Genomic DNA, 26,058 nt, shown 5'->3' on the forward strand with positions numbered 1-26,058 from the left:
ATGTACTCCCTGGTAGTTCCCTACTGCTCCTTTGGAGAGCAGTCGGAGTCCATGCTTTGTTTCCCCACAGCTATACCCTTGGGAATAAAGGGAACAAAAAGGGAACAACTTTATGTAACAATTAGCTTAATAAGTTTCACCCTCAGTTCATAGTACTCCCATTACTAATGAACTAAAAGCCAAGATTCTGCTAGTCATCAAGAGTCTACTCTCATTCTCTTTTGTCAGCCAACAAGAATTCCTCACCTTTGTGGGATCTTCTGGCATAGATTTTGCCTTTTCTTTGTGTTAGTAAATAAAAGGAGTCCTCTACTGCTTACTGGTATCATTTATTATTCAAGCCATTAAATAGCTTGTATGAATGCTATTTTCAGAGTTGAGGAGATATTTCCTAATGTTCCATCTTATACCTAATTTCCTTTTTCCCATTTAGGATTCCTTCTTTCATATTTCATAAAAGCATATATTTACATGAAAATCAAGATAAATTCAGAGGTCAGAAAATGAAAAAATTGTCAAACACTCTAAAACATCAAACTTAGGGAACTGCACATTTTCATTTTATAAACTCAGTTTAGTTGATCAAGTTCAATGAGTAATGATCTTTCTTTTCCATATTCCTGTGTGTATCTTGGCACAGTTCCTAGTAGGTAGCAGATAATCAATAATATTTGTTAAAAAATGAATGGTTCTGCACTTCTAGGTAGAAATGGCAGTTGAACACATGCTCCAAATTTTGCTCCCTTCTAAAATCACACCAAGACATCGGTAAAGGGATATTTTAAATGCTTTTATTTTTATTTATTTTATTTTATTTTATTTTATTTATTTTTAGAGAGAGGGGAAAGGAGGGAGAAAGAGAGGGAGAGGAACATCAACATGAGAGAGAAACATCAATCGGTCACTTCTCATACACACCCCAACCAAGGACCGAACCTGCAACCTGTGCATTTACCCTGACTAGAAATTAAACCAGCAACTTCTGCTTTGTGGGAAAATGCCCAATCAACTGAGCCACATTGGTCAGGGCTAAACATATTTTTATTATACAAAATTTCAAACCTACTTAAAAATCTACACAGAATAATATTAAGAACATCAAGTACTAGCTGGTGTGGCTCAGTGGATTGAGTGCTGGCCTGCAAACCAAAGGGTCACTGGTTTGATTCCCAGTCAGGGCACATGCTCGGGCTGCTTCCCAGGTCCCCCGTTAAGGGCAACCAAGCAATGTTTCCCTCCCTTTTTTTCTCCCTCCATTCCCCTCTCTCTGAAAATTATTAAGTAAAATATTTTTTAAAAAGAACCTCCATATATTTAATAATTATGGTCTCTTACTCCTGTTTTTCTACTCCCATGTTAAAATAAATTCAGTATATCGTGTCATGTCATGGCAGAAAATGACTTTTTAAGAGGAGACTATGGCAACAAAATCTGAGAAAACTTTTATCTGGAAATGTAGAAACATGATTTAGAAAATGTAGTAGACTAACAAAACTAAGTGTTTAGACAGCAATGAGGAAAATCAATCATCAAAGGCATATATACTGTAAGGTTGTCAAAAGACTCTAACTAGCCATAACTAATCACCAAAAGACTCATAACTCTCTAGTTGCTCTTGAAGTAAAGTGAGGAAAGTGGGGAGTGTTATAATGAGAATTGTTTGCAAATCTGTTTAAGCAACAATCAAATCCCGAGATTCCCTTTGAAACTCCCATGCATTACCCTGGTAGGATGGATGTGTTTCTTTGCCTGACTGCAAACTTATTCTCTGCAGGTAATAAAACAAGAGGACTCTAAGGGTTAGGGAGATTAAATTAACATTTTATGTTGGATGCTGAGGCCCCCAAATTTACCAACTTCATTCCCAGATTTTGGCAGCCATGTTTTCAACTTCCAAGAAGGAGATTAGAAGAGCCTTCCATGTGGAATCTGATCAACCCAAAAGGAAAGACATGAAGATACAGACATGGGAGGTTTCCCAATTAGAGCCCAACAAATCACTCTACAGGTAAATTTATAGCTGACAAAACCTCACCCATTCACTCCAAGTTTCCATCAGCATTTTGTTGCTCTATTCTTAAGTATGGATCAGACAAGCAGGATTATCAGACATTTGAGGGAAGCCTATTACATTATCAGGTGAGATATTTAGAGCATTTAGTATTAAAGACAGAAATGTATAAATGGGGCTGAGGGAGTTGATAAAAAAGAAGAAATGTGTAAGGAAATTCCCTAGAAGGCAGAGCAAAAAGACCCAGAAGACCACTTCAGGAGGTTCAAAATCCAAATCATAAAGGCTCCAAAAAGAGAGGTAAGGGGGAAAGAGGAAAGTCATCAATGAAATAATCTAAGAAAAATTCCCAAAACTGAAGTGCATGAAAGTTACCAGATTAAATGGGTTCACCAAGTGCTCACTACTTTAGATAAAAATAGATCTATACTGAACCATATAAGGAATTTTGAGCAGACAGCAGACAAGAGAAGACCTTCAAGATTCCAAAGAGAACACAAAACAGGACAAATGCAAGGACTAAAACCAAAACAGCATCTATTGTTCAAAGAAGACAGTGGGACAAGGCTTTTAAACATTCTGAAGGGAAAAAAAATGCTGAATGAATTAATTATTTGGAAGTTATTTTAAAAATAACTCTAGATACCATTTTTAAGCCAAATAGGGTTTGAATCAATGGGAGTTAGGGATACAGAGATTCATCCAATTGTGTCCCAAATAGAACACAGACTGGCATCACCTGCAAATACACATACAATCCTTGCTCTCTATTTTCTTAGCATCTCTAAAGAATTTTTAAAATCTCAGTGTCCTCTGAACTTCTGGTGAGCAAAGAATCCTCTTATTTTAATTAATGAATTTTCTTTTAAATATAGGTAAATTCAATATACCTAGTTCTTATCATTACATCTCATTTATTCACTACAATGACAGAAGCATCCCAAACAGCAAATACCTTTTTAGAATATATTTTTGCCACATCGTTGAAGAGACAGATGCTTAGAAACTAGAACAACTAATAGAACTGTCTTGGAAAAGCTGATAAACACTAAATCACTTATATTGCTCCACCCACTAAACCAGTCATTGTTTGGAATAAAAGTTTGAAAACTGTTGTGGAATAACAACAGAGACTGAAGACATCCCATTACAATGTAACCTCCATGGGGACAAAAAATTTTTTTCCTATTTTATTTATTAGTGTGTTCTAAACACCTAGAAGACAGTGCCAGGTACATATTATATGCTTAATAAATATTTTCTGGCTTTATGAAAAGCTGAAAGAATAAATGAATGACAGAAGGCATTTTAGTCTTCAAAACAACAGCTGTATTTCCAAGGAAGTTGGCAAGTTTTTGAAAAATCTTAAATTTGCATCTATAATTTACAAATGACCACCATTATAGCGAAACCTGCAAAAGAATGGTAGTTGATATTTGTCATATTCATGAATGTCCACCATCTCTTAAACATACTTTCTGTATAAAAGGACATTTCCAAGACATGACTCTTGACTCTTAAACGTGTAAGTCAGAGCCAAAAATTCCCAAGACTCTTTGCAGCTCATATCCAGCCTTGTGACTTAGGCACCTGCAGACTTTGGTTTAGAAGTGAACAACATGTGAAACAGGCTATGGTTGGAGCTGCCATTTTGTCTTTTGGTTGTTGATGGTCTTTTCCTTACTGATTTGTAGAGCTATTAATGAAATATCAGATGTAACCATCTTTCTTTCTTTTTTTAAATCCTCAACTGAGGATATTTTTTATTATTGATTTAGAGAGAGGAACAGAGGGAGAGAGACAGAGAGAGAAACATGATATGAGAGAGAAACATTAATCCGTTGCCTCCCATGCATGTCCCAACCAGGGACCAAACCACAGCCTGTGTATGTGCTCTAACTTGGAATCAAACCTTCAATGTTTTGGTGCAGAGGATGATGTTCCAAACAACTGAGTCACCTGGCCAGGGCAAACATAATCCTCTTTCTGTGATATTAGTTGCAAATATTTATATTTCCAATTTGTATTTCCTACATCCTAATATTAGAAAATGTTTTATATAGTCCAATGTATTCATTGTGAAGGGGCATCTAGTTGTATGTTGATTTAGTAAGGTCTATCTCCCTTTGAGATTATAAAAAAGAAATTTTTTCTAAAACTTTTGTAGTTTGTGTTCTTTGTGTTTAAATCTTAAACTTATCTGGACTTTATTTTGGTGTAAGGAGTAAGGTAGGAACTCGACTTTTTTTTTTTTCCAGTTTGCTATACAGTTGTCCCCATTTATTGAATGCCATGATTTCTATACTAAATTAATCCTTTTATTCAATTCACTGCATTAAAGAACAGGTGTTCCTCCTGGCCGGGTAGCTCAGTTGGTTGGAGTGTGGTCCTATACACTAGAAGGTTTCAGGTTCAATTTCCATTCAGGGCACACACCCGGGTGGTGGCCAGGATGCCTACAGGAGGGCACCAATGTTTGTCACATTGATGTTTCTCTCTCTCTCTCAAAATCAATAAACATAATCCAGAATGAGGATTTAAAAAATAAAAATAAAGAACATGCATTAAATTATCAAGAAAGAAAAGTGGGAAATGAAAGAAAATGAGGATAACCAGGAGAACACTAAGTTTAGATGTCAAGATTTTATGACATTCTTGTTATTCTTAGTGACAACCTCATTCTTCATCATGTGGAAAGACAGCTTGATGTCTGCAATTGATAACACTCCCAGAAATTACTTTAGCAAGAACCATCCCTTTCCTATTCTGATCATATACCAGCTCTCTAATACTTGGGTTTTTAGTGTGTAGAAGTTTTGCTTTTCTGTGGTAAGGAGATGTTTATTACGTCTGATTTAATATGGTAAGGATTCTCTATTCTTTGTTTTTTATCTTATCTGTTTTGGAAATAATCAATCTTTAATCTATGGCTGTAACCTACACATCTCTCTAAATGTGTACGCTGCCTTCCATCATGCCACTATGAGCACATGTGTGCTAGGATCTGTCGACCTTAAAAAAATACTGAATACTGGAACCCTCCCAAAAGGAAGATATTGACCTTAAATATATGAACAAATAGAGTCAGGCCTGAGATTTTCATAGGAGTAATAAAATTATTTTTGGCTTCCTCAACTCTGCTTGTTACTTCACTTCTCCTACTTCTGAGAATACGCAGATGAATATCACTTAGAACAGTGGTTCTCAAAGTGTGGCCCCTGGACCAATAGCATCAGTATCATCTGGCAACGACCAGTAATTAGAAATGCAAATCCCTAGGCTCTATCCTAGACCTACTATGTGAGTAATGCTTCATCTCAGAAACTCTGAGGGTGGGGCTATCAATCTATTTTTAACAAGTCGTCCCTGTGATTCTGATCACTAAAGCTTGAGAAAAAAAGTGCCTTAGAACGGTGGACCTGAAAGGTCCTCAATGTCTCAGGATAATAAAGATGGACATGCGGTGGGCTGCCAGAGTATATTTACCTTGAGTAGATAATGGCCATTGAAGAAATGTACTTAACAAGATAAAGCAATGGTGAAAAGAACAAAGTGAGTATAAATTAACTATTTTTTTAAATAGCTGCTAAGTTATTGCTGGTGAAAAGTTTAGAAAAAGGACTCTAGGTTAACACGAAGTTCAGCTCTCAAAACATGTCAGATCTTATAAATCTTTTTATACAAGTCATTAGTATCTTAAGCAAATTTAGTTCATTATAATCAATTTATTGTTTATCTTAACATTTACAAAAAATCAGGAGAATACATAATCAATATCCTCAAACTTTTAGGTGCATATGCCCAGTTTCTCTCAACTATGAGCTCTTTAGGGGTAAAAGATATAATTTCTTTTTCTTACTAATAACTACATCTTCTCTGTAACCCCAATCATCCCTCAGTAATTGTTTATTAATTGTGAGAAACTGTATTTTCAGTGGAAGTTGCCTGTCTTGAGTTCATTCCCCTGAGTGGTTTAATAAAAATGAATTGATTGACTTGGATTGGATGATTTAGATTGCACTTAATTATCCACACTTTCATTTGAGAGGAGTTAGGGAACAATTGTTCTCATATACTGCAGAAATATTTTATTCTGGGACCATCTGTTGAATTTCTAATCTCACCGAACCAGCACTTTTATGTAATTACACATTAAATTTTGGTGATTGGCACATTCTTCTCTAAATCCAAAATAACTTATTATAATTTTTCTTGTTTCATTTGCATTATAAGCCTGCAGGATTTTTAAAAATTGTTTTTAATCTTTAAACATATTATCTTAAGCTTTCAAACTATATTCAGTAGCATGATAAAAAGAATGCCATTGACTATTTGAAACATCTTTTACTGCTTCTGGAATTGGGAATGAAACCTGAGGAAAATGCTAGCTGGGACTGGCTCACTATTTCCCAGTCTTTGGCTACCCTTCTCTACTCTATTTCTAATGGTCTGTTGATGTTCTGTCCTGATTTTACTCAATCTTTAATAAAGTATGCTTGATGGGATTAAAACTGGCAAAGATATATTCTTTGCTCTCTAAATCTCTGAGCTTACATTTAGTCTTTAGATATGACTTGAACTAGGATTAAAGTGAAAATGAAAGCATTAATAATCTTCTAGAATATATTTCCATTTCCTTCAGTAGCATTTATTTGAACAAGCAACTTAGTGTTTTATTTTTCTTTTAGCCCAATAATGCAGTTTTCTTAGAAATGCAATTTAATTCCATTCATTTGTTGAATCAAAAGTGCTCTGATTTGTTTTTCTGATGAGCTCTGCAAGAACAGAATACTAATTTATAAGAAAAAAACTCTCTAACTGGTCTCTCACGAAGTGCTCCTGTATTGACTTGTGTGACAGTCAGTCACACTTGAATGGAGCTCACAATGCTAATGAGATCAAACTCATAGGCTTATACCCAAAGGGTCCGTTAACTTCTCTCAAAGAAGCAGGGGTTTCTTCACTACAGATCAGTCCTCTATTCCTGACTATCTCAGAAAATATTAATCCCGGAAGGACAGAGTACAAGAATGCCACTGGCCTATCAATAATGTTAAATGTGTATTGTTTTTTGCTCCATCTAAGAAATGAACTGATTTAGAGATAGGTACACATAGAGAACTTAGAGAAAAGAACTATTTGAAACATTAGGATGATTGGGTAATGGGTAAGAAAGTGAGGGTAAGGGGCGGATATATGCTCAAGTGGGAACTAATTCTTTGCTTTTATGTTGCAAACTTAAAATGGAGATATACTTTAACACAATTTTAAAATCTAATTATTTTATGGAAATGGTCAAACACCTACAAAAGTAGAAAGAATAGTGTAATGAATGCCCTTAAACCTGCCATCAAGCTTTAAAATTATTCAAGCATCCCCACCTCCAGATTAATTTGAAGCAAACATCAATTTTTTTCATCCACATCAGCATTTATATGTAAATAAAAGATAGGCTGCATCTAAAAAATATAATGACAGCATCATTATCACATCTACAGTGTTTATGAAATACTATATAATCAAATATTCAGAAAGTAACAGAATATAAATGGCTACTGTAAATAATGCTGCAATGAACATGAGAATGCAGATACCTCTTCAAGGCAGTGATTTCAAATAAAAAGTTCCCCAATTATTTCACAAATGTTTTTATTACAGTTAATATTTTTAAATTGAAATCCAAATAATATCTACATAATGAATTGTTTGATATGTATTAAGCCTGATACTCTCTGGCTTCCCCCTCCTCTTTCAATTGGTTTGTTACAGCAAAACTGTGTTCTTTGTTCTATAAGATTTTCCATAGTTTGGATTTTTTGACTGTAATTCTACTGGTATAATTTACTATGTTCCTTATCAGCTCTATTTTCTGTATGTTATTATTTATATATATAACTTTGATCAAATTCCAGTTTGATTTTTAGCAAGAACGTTTCATATGTGATGCTATATAAAGGAGATAAATGCTGTCTACTTGTCTCTCTTTTTGTGAAGTTAGCCATCATTGATGATCATTTCCCAGTTGCATTATTTCATTAGGGATTACACTGTGATAATGTTCTATTATTTCTACATCTATTATTAATTGAAAATCTCTGCAAAAAGAAACTTCTCATCAATTATTAGGTTACCCTGAGGTATTATTTGTATATGAGAAATGCAATAAATGATTCATTCTCTTTATTTACCAGTTGTCAATATAGTAAGTCAGTTTCTTTGCATTTTCCAAAGGTACCAATTGAGTTTTTTGTTTCAGAGTGTCAATCTGAGCTACTAGATAGAAACATATAATATGCTTTGTTCCATTACAGTTATTGTCATTCATTTTCACATTGTCTCCTTTTTGATCATTGGAAGCAACAACTTCCACTTACTTTCTGAGTCTCTTTTGACGTGACTGAGAAGGTTTTGATACTTACCTTCTAGGATGACAAGATGTTCCAGGATCATCTTGTAATTTCCTGCTTCAGTCCTGCAATCAGCCATTTCTCCTAGGAACCTAGGAGGGGGGTAAAATGATTTGTAATGCATGCATCTTATGCACATGCTGTTATTAATTTAACAAGTTCACTGTTGGGGAGGAAGAGGTTTCATGTAGTTTCTAACTGTTCCCTATTATAAATTAACTACTAGGTATTTTATAGAAATAGCAGGGATAAGTGGCTTGATGGTATACTTATATATTTTTTCGTATTATTTAATATTTTATTCTTTATTACTGTAATAATAAAGAAAGGCTAGTCAATTGGCCCATTTATGGCCTGGTTCCTAAACCAGGGTACATCACTCAACTATTACAGACATCTGTCTCTAGGGTGAAGCTTGTAAACAGTTAATTAAAAGGTGTCAGCCCTGGCTGGTGTGGTTCGGTGGGTTGAGCACCGGCCTGCGAACCAAAGGGTCACTGGTCCTATTCCCAGTGCAGGGCACATGCCTGGGTTTCAGGCCAGGTCCCTAATAGGGGGTGCGCAAGATGCAACCACACGCTGTTGGTTCTTTCCTTCTCTTTCTCCCTCCCTTACCCTCTCTAAAAATAAATAAATAAAGTCTTAAAAAAATGGTGGCAGAAAACATAACATAAAACCTCTGGTAGGGGGAGACTACGTAAGTTTAGTCCCAATACTCATCAGTCCCTAAGGATATTTTACTTCTTGGAACTGCAATCCCTCTTGGAGTCCCTGAATATTTCATCATGAGCCAAGAGATAAGATAAGACTTGGTAAGAGTATGATAAATAGAAGATTTTTGTTGATAAACAGTATTGGTGGTGGCTCACTGATAACTGTGCAAAAGGTTATAAAAGGAAAATCATCATCTCCCAACCACCCAAAATTTCCTGTTTGGCTGATTGGAAATATTTGGACTGGCTAAAATATTAAGTGAATTTAACCTTCTTCCAAATAAATGCAATCTATATACATTTTGGAGTACAAAAATTTTCTTTAATTTTTGAATGTCATGCAACTAATGCCAATTGATATATCCTACAATCTGCCTTTCTTCTCAGAATGTTTGAAAGCTGTTTTTCTAAAATTCCTGAGAATAAGCAGCAACCCTTTTCTTTAGGAAGAAAATGAAATTATAATAGCAGTCTCTAGAGGGAAGCCAACAGTGCTTGTCACCACTTACCTCCTTTATATACTTAATTTATATAGTCAGGTTATGTGGGATAATTGGTCAAAACTCATTAAGTGAATTTAGTTGCAATTCATAGGTATATTAAAAATTAACTTTTACTCTACAGAACAGTTAGCATTCAGTTAAAAGAACATTCACTTTTCATATTATAGAGACACTCAAACATTAAGTGCTTAAACAGAATTCAAAGTGAGCTTAGAACTGTAAAGTTTGTATGTTCTGATCTCATGATACCTATGGTTTACTATGCCAAAACAGAAAACTGGTATAAATGCTTTCCTATAGGCAGTTATGTTAATTTCCCTTTCTTTTTGTTCATTTCTGTTCACTGTTGGGAGAGAGTTTTGTGGATGAATATAACTTCCAGATAATTTAACTGGACACCCAGTTAAATTGGAATTTTAGATACATAAGGAATAATTTTTAGTATAAGTCTGTCACAAATACTTCATAAAACATATTTATTCTACAAGTAATTTATTCAAATTTAATTGGGCATTGTGTATTACATCTGGCAACCTTATGGATGAATAAAGCCCAGTAACAACTGATCTTTGAAAATTAAAAAGAACTACATGATGTATAATGCAGAGTAACACTTCCAAAACTTTAATGTACATACAACTTAACTCACCTACTTGTTAGAAAGCAGGTCCTGATTCTGCAGATCTGGAATAGGACCTGAGATTCTGTATTTTTAACAAGATTTTGCTTGATGTTGATGCTGCTACTCTGTGACCCACCATTTATGCAAGTTGGTAATAAATATCTTTTTTTGTTGGTTGTTTTGTTGTTTTTGTTTGGTGACCCAGTCTCTGAGCTTAGAGAATTCACTGATATGTGAGCCTTGGAAGAAAGTAAAACCTACTCTGACCAGTGTGTCATCCCGCAAAGCCAAAGGCCTCTAGGTAAATTCCCGGTCAGAACGCAGGCCCGGGTTGCAGGTTTGGTTCTATATCAGGGCGCACTGGAGAGGCAACCAATCAATGTTTCTCTCACATTGATGTGTCTCTCCCTCTCTTTCTTCCTCCCTTCCCCTCTCTAAAAATAAATAAATAAAACCTTTATAAAAGAAGTAAAACCTGATTCTCACTATCTAGAAACTGATAGAAACTGTAAAATACTTTACCATCTTCCTTTGACCCTCCTCCCTTGCAGCCTGGATTCAGGCACATAACATGCTCTGGCAAGCCAGAAGCACCTGTATGGCCTTGAGTAGAGAACTAGTAACACAAAGAAGCAATGATAACAGTTCTCTCTCACAACAGTGCAGCTGTGGCCAAATTAAGTTTCCAGGGCAGTGGTGAGAGCAGAAGAAGGGAGCAGAGTCTGGAATACTGAGCAGTGTCAGTAATAGCAGTTTTCTCATCGGACCATTTCTGCAGCATAATTTTGGGCATTGCTCTTAGCTAAACAGTTCTGAACTCGGTTCTCTCAATCCTCATAATTATTCTATGAACTTCCCACTTCCTTTGCTACTAAATCAATCAAAATTCATTTTTGTTGCTTAAAACTAAAAACTCTAAAGAAGCCAGAGGATCTGCCAGAAGCAAGTTGGCTTGAACAGCCTCTCAACTGACAGTATGTGTATGGGATACCACATCAGTCACCACTCAAAATGATCTCACAGGATGAGAATGATTCTGAGAGAGCTGCAACTTCTAATTGGTTGGGAGGGCATCTTTTTCCTGATATACACCTCTGTACCTCCACTGGAGATTACGTTTCTGATAATAACTAGTCTTTGCTTACTGGAACTAGATCTATATGCTAATCCTGTCATTAACTAGTTGTGGGACTTTGGGCAAATCACTTAGCTTCTCTGAGCTCCAGTTCCTTGGCTGTTAAAGAGAGTGAAGACTGCATGTTTATTATTATGTTGTTCACATTATATTATAATTATTTGGGGTTTTTTAAAAATAATTTTATTAGTATATAATTTACATATTATAAAATTCACCCATTTCAAGTGTAGAATTCAATGATTTTTAGTAAATTGGTCAAGTTGGATGGCCATTTTCATAATCCAGTTTTTAAAATATTTTTGTCATCCCAATAAAACCCTTCATGACCATTTACAGTTAAGATCCCTATCCCCACCCCTGGCCCAGGCAACCAATCTGCTTTCTGTCTCTGTAGACCTGCCTTTTCTGGGTATTTCATATATATAAATAAAATCACACTCATAATTACTTGTTACCCTCTTCTTTGGTGCTATATATTGAGTTCCCAAAAGGCTTATATCTAATTGAATTGTTCACCTACAATGTATAGCATAATGATTTGTAGATAACAAGTACTCAAGATAAAATAAAAAACACTGATACTTATCTGAGGAAGTTGCTCTGAAGATTAAATGGGTCCATTAGACTCTTGCCTCTACAAGCGTGGTCCATAGACCAGCAGGATCAGTATCATCCAGGAGCTGTCTAAAAATATGGTCTTTGGCCCCATCTCAGACTTAGAACCTGCATTTTCATAAGATCCTCAAGTGATTTACATTCTTATTTAAGTTTGAGAAACAGTGCTCTAGACTGTAAATTCCATGAGGGCAGAGATTATGTATGGCATATAGTAGGTACTCAATACTATTTGTTCCACAAGTAAATGAACAGTGATACATATGAAAGCATTTTGTAAACTGTTTAAGCCCTATATACACAAGATTGCCAAAGTACAGAAGTACAGATTTTTGGCTTAATTAAATCTGTTATAAAAACAGTTTGGACTAACATTTTATAATGCCAACTTATATACTGAAACAAGTAGAGATAGAAATAAATATATTTTACATTTGAATGACAATCCCATAAGGAAATCCAGATGTTAGATTAAAACAATATTAGTTCCTGAACTGAAGTGGACTTTATAGTGAGTTTATTAGCATGACAGTTAATTATAGAATTTCTTCTAAAAATTGACAAAGCAATTGAAGTTCCATTTTCTATGAGGTAATACCTTGATCAATAGCTAAGAAGCCAATGTCAGACTATAAGAGACAGGATTGGTAGATGTTGTATACTTAGTATCAAATCAACCTCCAACAAGAAAAACTCGTCTAGGCTCCCACTTATAGTCTGGATCGAAATGCTTTAATTTATTCATTCTTCAAATCGTTAAACATCAAATTTGTCACTATTTGACAAGTGTTGTGCCAGAGGTTTCTGATGGATTGCCAGGTACAATATTCTTGAGGAGTTCCATATCAATATAATAATGATAGCTTTTTAACTACATAGGATAACAAAAGGTTTTTTATGATTTAATAAATTTGAAATTCTTAAAATGCTATAAAAATCAAACCGCATTATTTATATGTTGAACAAAGTTACTGGAAAGGGTAAAATTATATTTTCCTGGTAAATTCAGGCTATCTGGTTAACACTTACAGAGTATGAATTGTTTTTTTTATTTAGGATTGCTCTAAGGAACATAACAGGGATGCCCTGGTTATTTTTCATTTGCTCCTCTGAATCCATTTTTCATCCTATTTGCCTTGCCACATACTGTACCATCAAAGTTCTCTAGCTTCTGGTTGGATTTGGCTAATGGGTAGTACCAACACAAGTTTAGAGGGTGGGGAAAAAAGGAGGACAAGTGTTTATTTCCACCCCTTTGAGGAGCCATATTTTGGCAGTGGCTACATTTCTCTATTTATAGTCACAGCCTTTGCCAGGCATCCCCTTATGAACTACAACATTTATTGGGTTCCTTCCCCTGGTCCTTCAGGCTTAAGACTTCCCATTGTTACCAGTCTTTACCTGCTTTACCACTGCTTGTTGGTTCCCTTAATCCTTACCATATCTCCGTAAATTGTTCCTTTATTCAGAGCTTTTTATCCTCATGGAGTGTGCCATCTTTAGTGTTACAAGGAGAGGCAATCAATCAGCCAGTATTTAAGGACTGCTTGTTAGGCCAACACTGTTAAGACATATAGTACATGATCCTGCTTCTGAGACACTCACAGTCCAGTGAAAGAGATAAAATCAACACATATGAAGTTATTAGAAAACACTACACATTGGCATCTAATGAAAGACATTTGGATTTTTGCTACTCAGCAACCATTCGCTCTTCTGATAACCATACCCTGATTATCCTCTTCTATTACTCTCTGCCAATGTCTTTTAGGTAGAGTGGACTACACTCCCAACATGAGCAAATCATGTGAATCAGTTCTGACTTACTGGATTCCTCTGGCCGTGTGTCCTAATCAGAGCCAATGAAATATTAGGAAACTATTGCTGGCACTTGTGGGAAAGAGGCATGCACTCTTCCACTGAGATTGCTAAGAGTAAGGATTGTGTGAACTGGAGCTGCCAGGAGCCACCATATGGAGCCTGAGAATGAAGCCAACACAGAAGACAGAGCCAAGAGATGAAGCGGAATAGGATTCTAATGACATTGCTTAAGCCCTTGGATCAACCTATGCTTTGAGCTAAATATATCACTGGTTCTTCAGTTATGTGAGCCAATAGCCAATGTAGTGTCTCTCTCTCCCTCTCGCCCCCACCCCTGCATAAGTCAGTTTGAGTAGTGTGTTTTATTTTGTCACCTGCAACTAAAATAGCTCTAACAATACATAAATTGGTAACAAGAGTGGGGATTAGTAAGAGAAGGATCTTAAAATGTTGAATCAGTTGATTCAGATGAGGTCCTACCTATACTGACTAGGGATTCAATAGTAAAATATCAAGTTAAATTGGCACCTGTTGTACATTAAGATTCAGAATATGTGCTTCTCAAGTATGAAATGTAAAAGGGCCTGCTCTTAAAAGGTCTGGTACTAAAGTACATCAACTATAACGTGTTGCCTTTTAGTAAGGTCTTACAAGAAAGACTGGAGTTTAGGACTGAGATTGATTTATTTAAGGCAGAGAAGAAAAAATAACTGATTTGTTATGAATGACCATTTTTGCTTATGACAGAAACTTTAATAATCTGGAGCCATTAAGGGTTAGGAAAGCCCCAAGAGACTGTTAAAGCCAGTGAAAGCAAGAAACGGATAGGCTTGGCATTTGGGAGAAGATTGAACACATCCAGGCCACTCTCAAGCAATTCCTGCCTGCTTAGAAAAGTAATAATTATCTCTTTCTGTTCCCTCTAGCACTCCTGCACCCTTCCTCCCCACCCTCCCTCTTAAAAAACCAGTAGCTATTGTTTCAAATAAATCTCAGAAACCGAAATGGAGGCCATTAAGCTAGGAGAATAGCAAGGCTTAGTACTAAGAGAAAAAAACACCCATATTGGAATCTAGATGCAAAGGCTGCAGCTTAAGATGACCTCTGGCTATGGAGATTTTTTCTCCCGTGGATTTGGCCAGATGTAAATAGACTGGAAGCTTACCAAGAACTAAAGAAAAAATGGTATTGTGAGAGAAACCCTACGTCTGGAGAACAAAAGCTAAGTCCAATATCAGTACACCTGGTCCTCTTCAAGGTCATTTAGTTACCCAGACTCCTTCTACCTCATGGCTCTCTTATGATTATTCTCCAGGGTCGCAGGGTGTACTCAGTGCAGCCAGAGGGGGAAAAAGAGACCAGAGAAGTCATAACATTGTTCTTAACCACATTGGCAAAAGGTGATTCACATCATGTCCATTCATATTCCAAAGGAGATAATTAGTCATATGACTTTACCAAGAATAATGAGGCTGGGAAATGCAGTCCCTAGCTATGAAGCTGCTTCATAGCAATAACTCTACATAACAGACGAGAATCACAACTATTTGATAGTAAAAGCTAGTTATCTCTGCCATAACAATGATGTTACAACCCTGACTGTAACAGGAAGCAGAATGATGAGGACGTGAAGTCCCTAGAAGGATTATCTTCCTCATGGTCCATTACAAACATGGCATGAAGAAACAATGAATGAGAGATTCTCCAGGAGTAGAACATGTGGCAACCAGATGGGTTGATCAAAGAACTTTCTCCTCTCTTATGGTAGGAAGTTCTTGCTATTCCTGTCCAGCTAGGTATAATATATGCTATGAATTGGAGACCACTGTGTGTTCACCATTAGTCATTTTTCCAAATATGAGTTTTCACTGTAGTTGTTCTTTTCTTTTTATGTCATTATATTGTATTTTGTAGCTAATTTTATCATGTAGTCTTAGATTGCTACACCATAAAGAACTATATTGCTGCATGATAAAGAAACACTTATTACCCTACTATCCCAGACTTGGGGTCATCTGCAATAACTAGATGAAACTTTGTATCATCTCTCTCTAGAGATGTGCATTTTGGTGGTAAAAAATATTGCTGCACTGAGTAGGCATAAACATTTTTTAAGGCACATGTAGAGGAAGAATGGGTATATCAAGAGAAGAACAGGAATATGTGATATGTCTGCTGTTCCCGTTATCCAGGACATATCCACCATTCCTCTGGTAATCATACTCCTATTTTCCTAAGTGGAATCACCTTCTTGTGCCATTCATGTGCTACTGACAGACTCATGTCCTGGAATGGGCTTGTGAATCAGTCTAGGCCAATGTGAGCGTTTCATTCTCTTGGAAACCATGATTGGCTTGGGAATGGGCACTTGACCTTTGCTGGTAGCAAGGACAATGTGAGCTTAGAGCTTCTGGTTGTTCATTTGTGGAACTTGAGAATGAAGCCAACAACAGGGGATAGAGCTAACATATCAGGGAGAATCTAAATCTTGATGACATAATTTGAACCCTTCAGCCAAGCCATATCTAACAAAACTATCTTGAACTTTTCAGTATGTGAGCCAATATATTCCCTTCTCTGTTTAAGCCAATTTGAATTAGATTTTATGTCATAGCAACCATGGATCCTTACTGAATCAATTCTAAGCTGAGTAAGAATAAATCCATAAACATATATACATAGGGATAAATGAACATGAATATAATTGAGGAACAGACCTAAGTAAATCTGAAAGGATAGATCGAATCGTTCATAGGGTAAGAGGGAACTAGATTGGCACAAGAGCTTGGAAATTGGTCAGAAGAACTTAAATTTAAATTTAATAGCCATGAAACTATCAAAGCAAGAAGAGATGTACTAAAAGTGAAGATTTAGAATGACTATTCTAGCAGGTTAGATTGGAGCAAAGAGAGAAGGAAGTCAAAAGACCATAGAGAGACTGTTGGACTAGCCCTGGCTGGCAGCTTTCAAGGGCTTAGATGGAGTACATGAAGCAGAGACAGAGGAAGGGACCTGACAAGAAACATTTTAAAGGATAAATCATAGGCCCTAATGATTGATTGGATAAAAGGAATAAAGAGATGGAATGAGTCAACAATAACAATTGAATATTCAAGCTTATCATCCATCATACAATGTAATATTGTAGCTCTATATGTAAATACATTGTCTGTCTCCCCCACTGGAGGAATTGTGATGAAATTCTAGGAGTACAAGAATTTGTATTATTTACTGATGTGTCCATGATAAGTACAACAGAGCCTGGCATGTAGAAAGCTCCCATAAAATCTTCTTTGATGATGAATGAATGAGTGAAATGCAGTAAACGAGATGAAAAAAAAAAAGTGCAAGAGAGCTGAGTTAGTCACTTAAATTCCTAGAATATTCCTATCATTTCATCCAAAAATTATGCTGAAGGCTCCCCCTTCTGCTCCATCTCCCAAAGCAAAGGGAATTTAGGGAGGTTTGCTGCTGCTAAAGCAAGGCCTTGCGATACTTTCTTGGATGATTCTGATGAGTTCTATTTTCTCCTGAGTTAACCTGATGGTAAGAGACAACTCCAGTCCTGGATTTGACAGGGTTCTTTCTCCATCCTAGCTTTATGTAGAGCTCTGAGAAAAAAAGGAAGTGGTGTTGTTAGGACAAGAGTCTCAAGGTCTGAGCCATTCCTACTAAAGGCTGTTTTTGCTAAATATTAATATATAGGGCACTATTCAGCAGACCAGCTGTAAACCGAATGAATTCACAGGAACTTAATCCTACAAATGTAGCTAATATGCACTGAAGATACCAACGGAAATTGACCAAATAGTGTACATAGGCAATGATTAAGCCTCCCTTCCAAGAGGCTGAGCTTTGAATATGAATTCCTTGTCTCCTTTACTTGCTGTATTTAAATAACACTGCCTTGTCACAACCACTTCTGAATAGAGCACCCCAGGCTGCGAAACTCTTGAGTTCAGTAACAGTGCTGGCTGAAAGACCCAAAGGTTCCAAAGTATTGCTCTTCCTGTGAATCAGCAAACAGGTGATTTTCAGAATGATGACAACTTGGAGGGGCAAGTGTCACATGCCAGGCAGAAAAGGGCACCAGGGGTAATCTCAGTTGCCACCCAGCTTTCCACAGCCACCTGTACAGAAACAAGCACGCCAACACTTCAGGGGAGAGTGGTGCTTTCAGCAAGTTCCCCTGCCCGGGGACTACGCCCCGACCTCTCATTTTCTCCCCAGCCTCCTCTCCCAAGCCACAGGATCAGCCTCCGATTTCCGCTGATCTTGGTGGCAGGGAGCCCGGAATCCAATTACTTTTCCCAAGGGAGCGCCTTCCATCCGTTGGGCCGCGAAGGACCAGCGGGGGTCGAGAAGCCTCAAAAGCCAACCCTCCCCGTCGCCGAGGGGCTCTGGGTCCCCGCAGCCCCGGGCGGGGCAAGACGAGCCCTAAAGGGGCGCGCAACACTGTCTCTGGGACTATTTGTCCTTCCGCGTGCGGCTCTAGGGCCGCTGCGCCGGCGTTGTCCCGGCTGAGTGGCAGATTAGCCAAGGGCTTTCCCCGCCGCGCGCCCCTGGCCAATCGGCACGGAGCGGGCCCTGCTCGAGGGTCGCGCACACGTACTTCCCCCGACTCCACACTTCACAGGAACATCCTCCTCCCCCGCCCCCCTCTCCCCGCCAGACCGCGCAGGCTCCCCGCACACCCAGCCGGCTGGGCCGCACGCGCACTTCTGATCTGGGCCTTCTACAGGTCGGGCCTGGACCCTGTCTGCTTGGCCTCTCAATGCTGCTCTCTAAAGTGAAAGTGAAATGAGGACAGAAACCCAGTGGTCTGTAGAAGGGTAACTAGCATCTGTGCCAAGTTTTACACGGCTGCTCCACTGCCGTCCAGCCTTGCTTAAGCTCCTGGAGGAAGAAAGAGGACATTTCCTCCTGATTCTTAAAAGACTGGGTGGAGAACTCCTTCAGTTTCCTTGAAGTGTTCTCTAGTGAGAGGATCTTAAACTGGTGGCTTTCTCACTGGCTTTTTGGCTGTGGTCAGAGCACTTGATATATCCCCTCTCCGGCTGGACCAAAAAAAAAAAAAAAAAAAAAAAAGGCAACAGTCTCCACACATTGTCAGACTTAAGAGACTACAACTGACATACACGCTTGAAGGAGAAAGTGCTCTATTGTGCCTTGTTTTGTCTTTTGAATGCATCCTTCTGAGACTGAGCTGACCCTTAGGCCTATGGCGGTCCTGAACGTGATTGACATGCGTGATTAGCAGGCTAGTGAGAAAGAACCAGGGAAATTGCTATCAAAACAATTACATACAGGGACATGAGGACAATGGTTTGAGAGCCCCTAGGGACTCACTGACCCTCCCAGCTCTGCCACGGTTGCCCTCTGGGGCCCCTGGCCAAGTCAGATCATCTCTGTGTCTTTGTTTCTCCTTGGTAAGTTAAAACTGTTCTTACGGCCTATCTCAAAGTATATTATAAAAAATAAACATAGATAACCAAGGTGAAAACATTGAAGGTTTTTGTTTTTTGGAGGAAGGTAGTGGTAATTGAAAGGTACTCTCTGAACATAAGATTCTATAAAAGGAAGCCATTTGATCTTCAGCCTAGAATCTGGTCACATCAATTAAATTTAATACAAGTGTTGAAACTAACTCTGCAGATGCCAAGTTCTGCACTGGGGGCTATGGGGTCTTCGCAGGGGTCATACTCTAGTAAAGCCACACTAATGCCTGCATTCTCAGACCTCCCATGCCTGTGCCAATCCCCGTCCCTAAGTCTTGGCCATTTTCACTCTCTATTTTTGCTCAAAGGACCCAGAGCGTGTCTAGATACAGGTACAGAATGGTGCTGTGGTTGGGGCTTTCCACTTGAGCCTAGGCAGTTGCTTGGGGTTCTGACTTGCCTGGGTATCTCTGTGGAACTGATGAGGCAAGGCGCCACGAGCCTGTTTAGTGAAGTAACTGACAAGCTTTCTCAGACAGAACATGTCCTTGATGAAGGAGCTGAAAACAATGTGCTTGAGCCAGGAACAAAGACTAAATCTCAAGAAGGAAGAGGTCCTTTTGAGTTCAGTGTTACATCTCTTGGCTCTGAGTCCACTAGGAATGGGGAAGGGGGAAAAAAGATGGAAGGAGGCAATGGGTGAAAACTGAAATAACTGTTTCAAACTTTTCAAATCCTACATTTCACATTCATAACATATGTTCTCACCTTTACTAGGAAAGACCAGGTTGTCATCAAGAGTGCAAGCAACAGAAAAGCTGACTAGAGGTGGCTTTTGAAAAAATAAGAAATTTATTATTTCATAAAATAAAAAGTTTGAAGGAAAGCAGTTCCTGCATTACTTAATTGAATAACTCAAGGATGTCATCAAGGACTCAAGTGGATTTCTTCTTTCTGTTCTGCCATCCTCAAATGACGGTAACCTCTCCCACCATCTCCCTTCAAGGCTGCACCATAGCTTCTGTGTTTCTTGGCATCATATACAGTCAGGGGCATCCAGCATGAAGAAGGAAGGTTGTCTACCTCCTCTTTCTGTCTCTGTCTGTCTCTTTCACAACAAAGGTAGGGTATTCCTTTCCAGAGTCCTCTAGCAGAACTGAGTCTGATTGGGAAGAATTGTGTCACACACACATCCCAAACTAATTATTTGTAAGAAGAATGGTGCCTCATGCTGTGGAGAAAAATCAACTTCCATGAGCACGCTGGAGAGGATAATCCAAATAACATCAAATGTTGTCCCCCCACCTCAAAAAAAAAAAAAAAAATCAGGAGAAGTGATTGTGGTTTAGGCCTCAAAGGGTTCCTTCATCTTTTCTTTCTTCTGCATCAAAGTGTCTACTCTCCATCATCATCTTCTGTCATCTTCCATGTTTTCTCAATGGAGAGGTAATCCAGCTCCATCTCAAAACCTAGCCCTCCATCTGTCGACCTAAGACCTTGCTTTTGTCCTAGTCCCTCACAGTGGTCCCTAAACCACATGGAGTTACCAGCAGGTTGTTCCACCTAGCACTCTGTTAGTGAGAATCCGAAGGGATCTAAAGCCCCGTTTGTTGTTCCAGGAAAATCCAGATTGAAAGATGCAAGAGCTTGTCCAGATCCTATCCAGGAGGGCTGGGGCAGGAACAGGAATGGGGAGGTGAAGACCAAGGGCAAGCTTTATTCTTTCCTAACAGGGTCCTATACTCAGGGCTTCCTTGTCTGCCTCAGCAATGTGGGAGTGCATGTGGTATCCTCAGCTACTCTAGCCTCAGACTGCTTCCATTTTGCTATCCCCCTTCCCCACCAGTAGTGATCTGGAGATTGGGTCCCACTCTTTTTTCTGAATTACAACTAGGAGGAATTCTGATAGTGGCTTAGCTTGAGCCTAAAGCTTGGTCCATTTCTTTCCTCATATGCACTCCTTTTTTTCATTTAACAGATATTAAACATTAACTCTCTTCCAAATACTGTGTTATGTGCTAGGAGACATTGGTAAATAAGTCAGAGTTCTCTGCCTCCAATGAATTTAATTCACACTTTGGTGGGGGAACTTTGGCATGAAATTCCAGGTTATGTTACAGCGACGAGAATGGAAATAAAACTTAAAAGCAAGGTCCAGTCATTAGCTCTATGCAGCATAACCCATCTTTTAATCTTTTACAAAAAGTACCATATTAGTCTAAATTATTTTGATCTTTACACAGCTCATAACATATCACATCTTTTCACAGAGGCCATTGTTTCAGACAATTGCAGTTTCCAACAATATAAACACCATGTAGGGCAATGAACTTGTGGTACAGTACATTTTATTAATAACATGCCTTGTCAGCTGAACAGGCGAGGCTATGGATGGATGAATACAGCAAAAATGAGCCTGTATCTGATGCAAGTTTATGTATCATCAGAGTTGTTAGCATATCTCTGCTCACAGCCAGGAAGCTGCCAGATCGTATTCGGCTGAATGGTGTATAGATACATTGTCAGGAGATAAAAATATTTACTGTAACATACCTTTCTTTGGCTATACTTGCCTGAAGATGTATAGTAAAATCAAATTTTAAAATTCTCCCAGGTTTATTATTCCCATTTCATTTTTAGTAGAAACTAGGTTCTCCTGAAGGAGCTACACTGCATTGAATATATAAAACCGCTCATATATTTTCTACCAGTAGCACTTCTGCTTCAAATGGTGTCATGGACCCTCAGTGTCTAATTTATCTTGACAGTGTCGGAAGTGGAAGTAAACCAGTTCAGACTGCAGGTCCTGAAATATGAGTCAGAGAAGGTGGTTGTAGCCGAAGTGAAATGAGAGCATTTAAATGAAATGTGAACTCCAGTCAATCTGAATGAATTCCCTTAGCACCTCAGTCCAGGAAAGAACCTGTATGGTTTTTAATCCTCGCTTGACTCATGACAAAGTACATGACCCTGAGCAAGTCAGTTAATTAATCTCCATGTCTTGGTGTCCCCATTTTTTTGTACAATATGGCTAATAAGACCTGTAATGCACCTATACTTGGAGTTCAGAAGAAAAGAGAATCACACTCTTTTTGAAATGTAGCTGATAACTATCAATCAATTATCAACAGGAATTTATTGAGCCTTGTACCCACCCATCTTATATGGTAAAAAAATAATTAAATGCTAAAGAAATCTTCATTACATGAATGAATGAGAAAGTGAATCAATGAACCAACTACTGCAGGCCAGGTCCTGTGCCATGGAAGACCCAAGATGCATCCCTGACTTTAAGGAACAAACTTTCTAGTGAAATAAGACATGCATAGGTTAAAAGGTACTTAACAATTAAGGTGTGAAATACCAAATGAATGTTAGGGTTCACCGTCTTCAAACCAGAATTTCTAGATTCTCAGCTTCATTCTGAATTCTTCCCTAAAATTGCCTTTATTGAGAATATGCCTTATCGTTTTGTTGCATAGAAGTATTAGAGATGTTTAATAAAAGAAACATAGAAATGTATCTCAGAGTAATATTCTGTAATAAATGCAATCAAAATATAAGTTCAGGGGGAAGGAGAATGATATAAAACTGTTATATTACTTCTTTTTATATTTTTATTGAGGTATAACATCTATACAGTAACATGCACAACCAACCATCTAAATCAAGATCTAGGTGATGTACCTACCAATTGCTGACCTTTCAAAGTTAAACTTCTTTTCCCATTCCAGACAACCATTATTCTGACTTCTTAGGCTTATAGTACCATAAAGTACTAAGTACTATAAAGTTATGTAAATGGAATTATATTCTTTGTGCCAGGCTTCTTTTGTTCAACATAATGTCTGTATGATGCATCCTTTGTTGCATACACCAGAATTCATTCTTTTGAATTGTCGCAAACAGCTATTTTTAAAGTGGTTTTTCTTGTTTTTGGTTACTGTGAATAAATTTGCTATGAATATTCCTGTACATGTCTTCTGGAAGACCACTACACTACTTTCCCTCTGATATCTGGAAGTGATATGGCTGGATTTTTGTGCCTTTTAAAAATGATAGTGGATATCAAATCACTACTGTATTTAGGTTCCATTGAATATATTTTAAAGAACATTGGGTAGCCCTGGCAGGTGTGGCCCACTTAGTTGGAGCATCATCCATAAACCAAAACGGTCACAGGTTTGATTCCCAGTCAGGGTACATGCCTAGGTTGTTGGTTCAGTCCCTGGTCAGTTGGGTCATGTACGAGAGGTCCCCAGTCAGGGCACGTAGGAGAGGCAATCGACAGGTGTTTCTCTACTTCTCTCTCTCCCTTCCTTCTCCTCTTCCTAAAATCCGTAAGCATGTCCTTGGGTGAGGATAAAAAGAAAAAAAAAAACATTGTGTAATAGACTTACTTAGAATGCTAATATTTACAATATACAGAATATTTATTCTTTGCATTTATTTAAACTTAAGATGTAAAATTTTAGACATCAATTTAAGCATGTGCATGTGTGAGGGCATATATCATTTAAATACATTATGTTAGGAAGTACACGAGGAAAGTGTTTTGAAGAGCACTAGACAGTAGACCTTTTAGGAGTTCAGAAGAAGATCAAGATGGTTGAGGATAGGAGAGGTCTCTTTCTCTCTCCATCCTTTCTTCCTCATTTTGCTCTTGTCCTCATTACTTATCCTGTCATCTGACAAACATTTACTCAATGATTATCATATGCCAAGCACTCTGTTAGGCATTGGAGATGTAGCTGTGAACAAGGCTGACAAGGATTTGACTCATAGTATGGTGAGGGATGCAATCAACATGAAAACAAATAACTGAAATGACTACAAATTGTTTTAAATATCACAAAGGAAACAAATGAATCTTATGATAGGGGACACTGGTGGCATTGACTGTTATGGAGAGTGGTTATGGTGGCCTCATGTTGGATGAGCTGACTGTGCTTAGAGGCAAGAGTAGAACATGCCAGGCAGAGGGTCTCATACTGAGAGCATTAGCAGGACTTTGAAGAAGAAAGAGCCTGGAATGTTCTACAAACTGAAAGCAAGACACTGTGATATGATAACAGTTGGACTTGAGTCTTTTAAAGAAGTTATTATATACTCAACTTTTGAAAATGTCTATACACAAAATATATAGTTAATATAAACTATATAATAAGGTAATAATAAAAATGGAACATATGCTGATGTTCATCTTTGAGAAGTGAATAAAGTGAACAAGTCTCCATTCTTCCATTAGAACAGGAGATGGGGAAAGCAGGTTCAGGAAAATAAAACTAGGTAAATTCACCTGCATCAGCACCAGCACTGCCGTCACCCTGGCCGGACAGTTAGCTCATTGAGGGAAAGACTGTCTTGTTAATATTTGTATCTCCAGTGCCCACTGTTGCACTTGGTAAAGAAGATGCTCAATACATGTGCATCGTAAGGGATAGAAAAACAGCATTAACATTTATTTAGTGCCAATCTCTGTGCTGGAGCCAATTAAGCAAAATTAAAAGACAAATAAAATACAAGAAAAATTGCAACATGCACAACAGTCAATAGGTTCATGTGCTTAATAGACTTTTAGAAACTAGCATGTTGGTTAAGAGCATATTTTCTGGAGTGAGAAAGGTATACTGCTTTGAAGGCAAATTAGGGATTGAGTGGGTATTTCAGTGGCCAAGGGGAGCCAGAACATGAGGGGGGTGGGAAGAGAGAGAGAGAGGATTTCATGGATCTGTGATATCTGTGAGGCTTCTTCTTAATCTGATGCCCCTAAAGCTGACCTTCAGATGTTCCCTCACCACGTTTGTTCTCTTTTTCTGGTCTCATACTGAGAGTGCAAATATAAATAGAAGAGACACATCCCTCCCAAACTGTCCAGCTTCAGAGAGAAGGACAAAGTCTTGAGTAACCTGTTAATTGAATGATACTTACTACCTTTTAAAAAACTGTCAGAACTTGTACTGACAAAATTATATTGTGTATACATGTATATAACCATCATTTTATTCATTACATAATATACTTCTCTTAATTTTAAGGAGGAAATGAGCTAATTCTTGTGCTACATGAGTTTTCATTCTTTAATCAAGCTAATTTTTTATAAGTTCATCCATTTAACATAACTGGTTACCTAGCATGTTCCGCTGGCCCAGAGGCAGCAGATAACAGCAGGGGTGAATAAAACATGTCAAGTCTGCAACTTCATAGAGCTTTTATTCTACCTGGAAGTGGAGTAGGACAAACAAACAGGTAAATAAATAAATTACATAACATAATGTCAGGCAGGGATAAATATTATGAAGAAAAATAGAGCAAGGAAAGGAGCTCAATTAATGTGTGCTCAATGTAGGGAGAAGCAAGGAGGAGCAAAGGATGATGGGTAGAGCTTATCTCTAATCGACAATATCACTGCCAGGAGGAATCTGAACCTACCCATCCTCACAATTCCCAGGTTGATTTTTATTTCATCGATGTTCAGACAAAATGGAGTTTGTCAGGGAAAGACCTAGAAATCAAAGGTTAATATAGATGGTAATAAGTGCCTAGAAATAAAAATGTCTCAAGTGTCATCAATTGCCACCTGTGCTTTCCAATTTGCTGACAAACCAACAGTGGAAGTAAAAAAGGGGAAGGCACAGTACCAAGTGGTTTATTACAACAATAAGATTTTTTTTTTTGAAGGAATAGAAGATATTTGTCTAGTCAATAAGATTTGGGGGGGAAAAACAGCCCTCCGAGGGCCAGGGCTAGTACTATTGTTAAACTGGTTTTGTTTATGCAGGAGCCCTTG

The sequence above is a fragment of the Pteronotus mesoamericanus genome, unplaced genomic scaffold, assembly GCF_021234165.1.
Source record: "Pteronotus mesoamericanus isolate MK-2021 breed Mesoamerican mustached bat unplaced genomic scaffold, CSHL_Meso_final contig_164, whole genome shotgun sequence".
Lineage (NCBI taxonomy): Eukaryota > Metazoa > Chordata > Mammalia > Chiroptera > Mormoopidae > Pteronotus > Pteronotus mesoamericanus.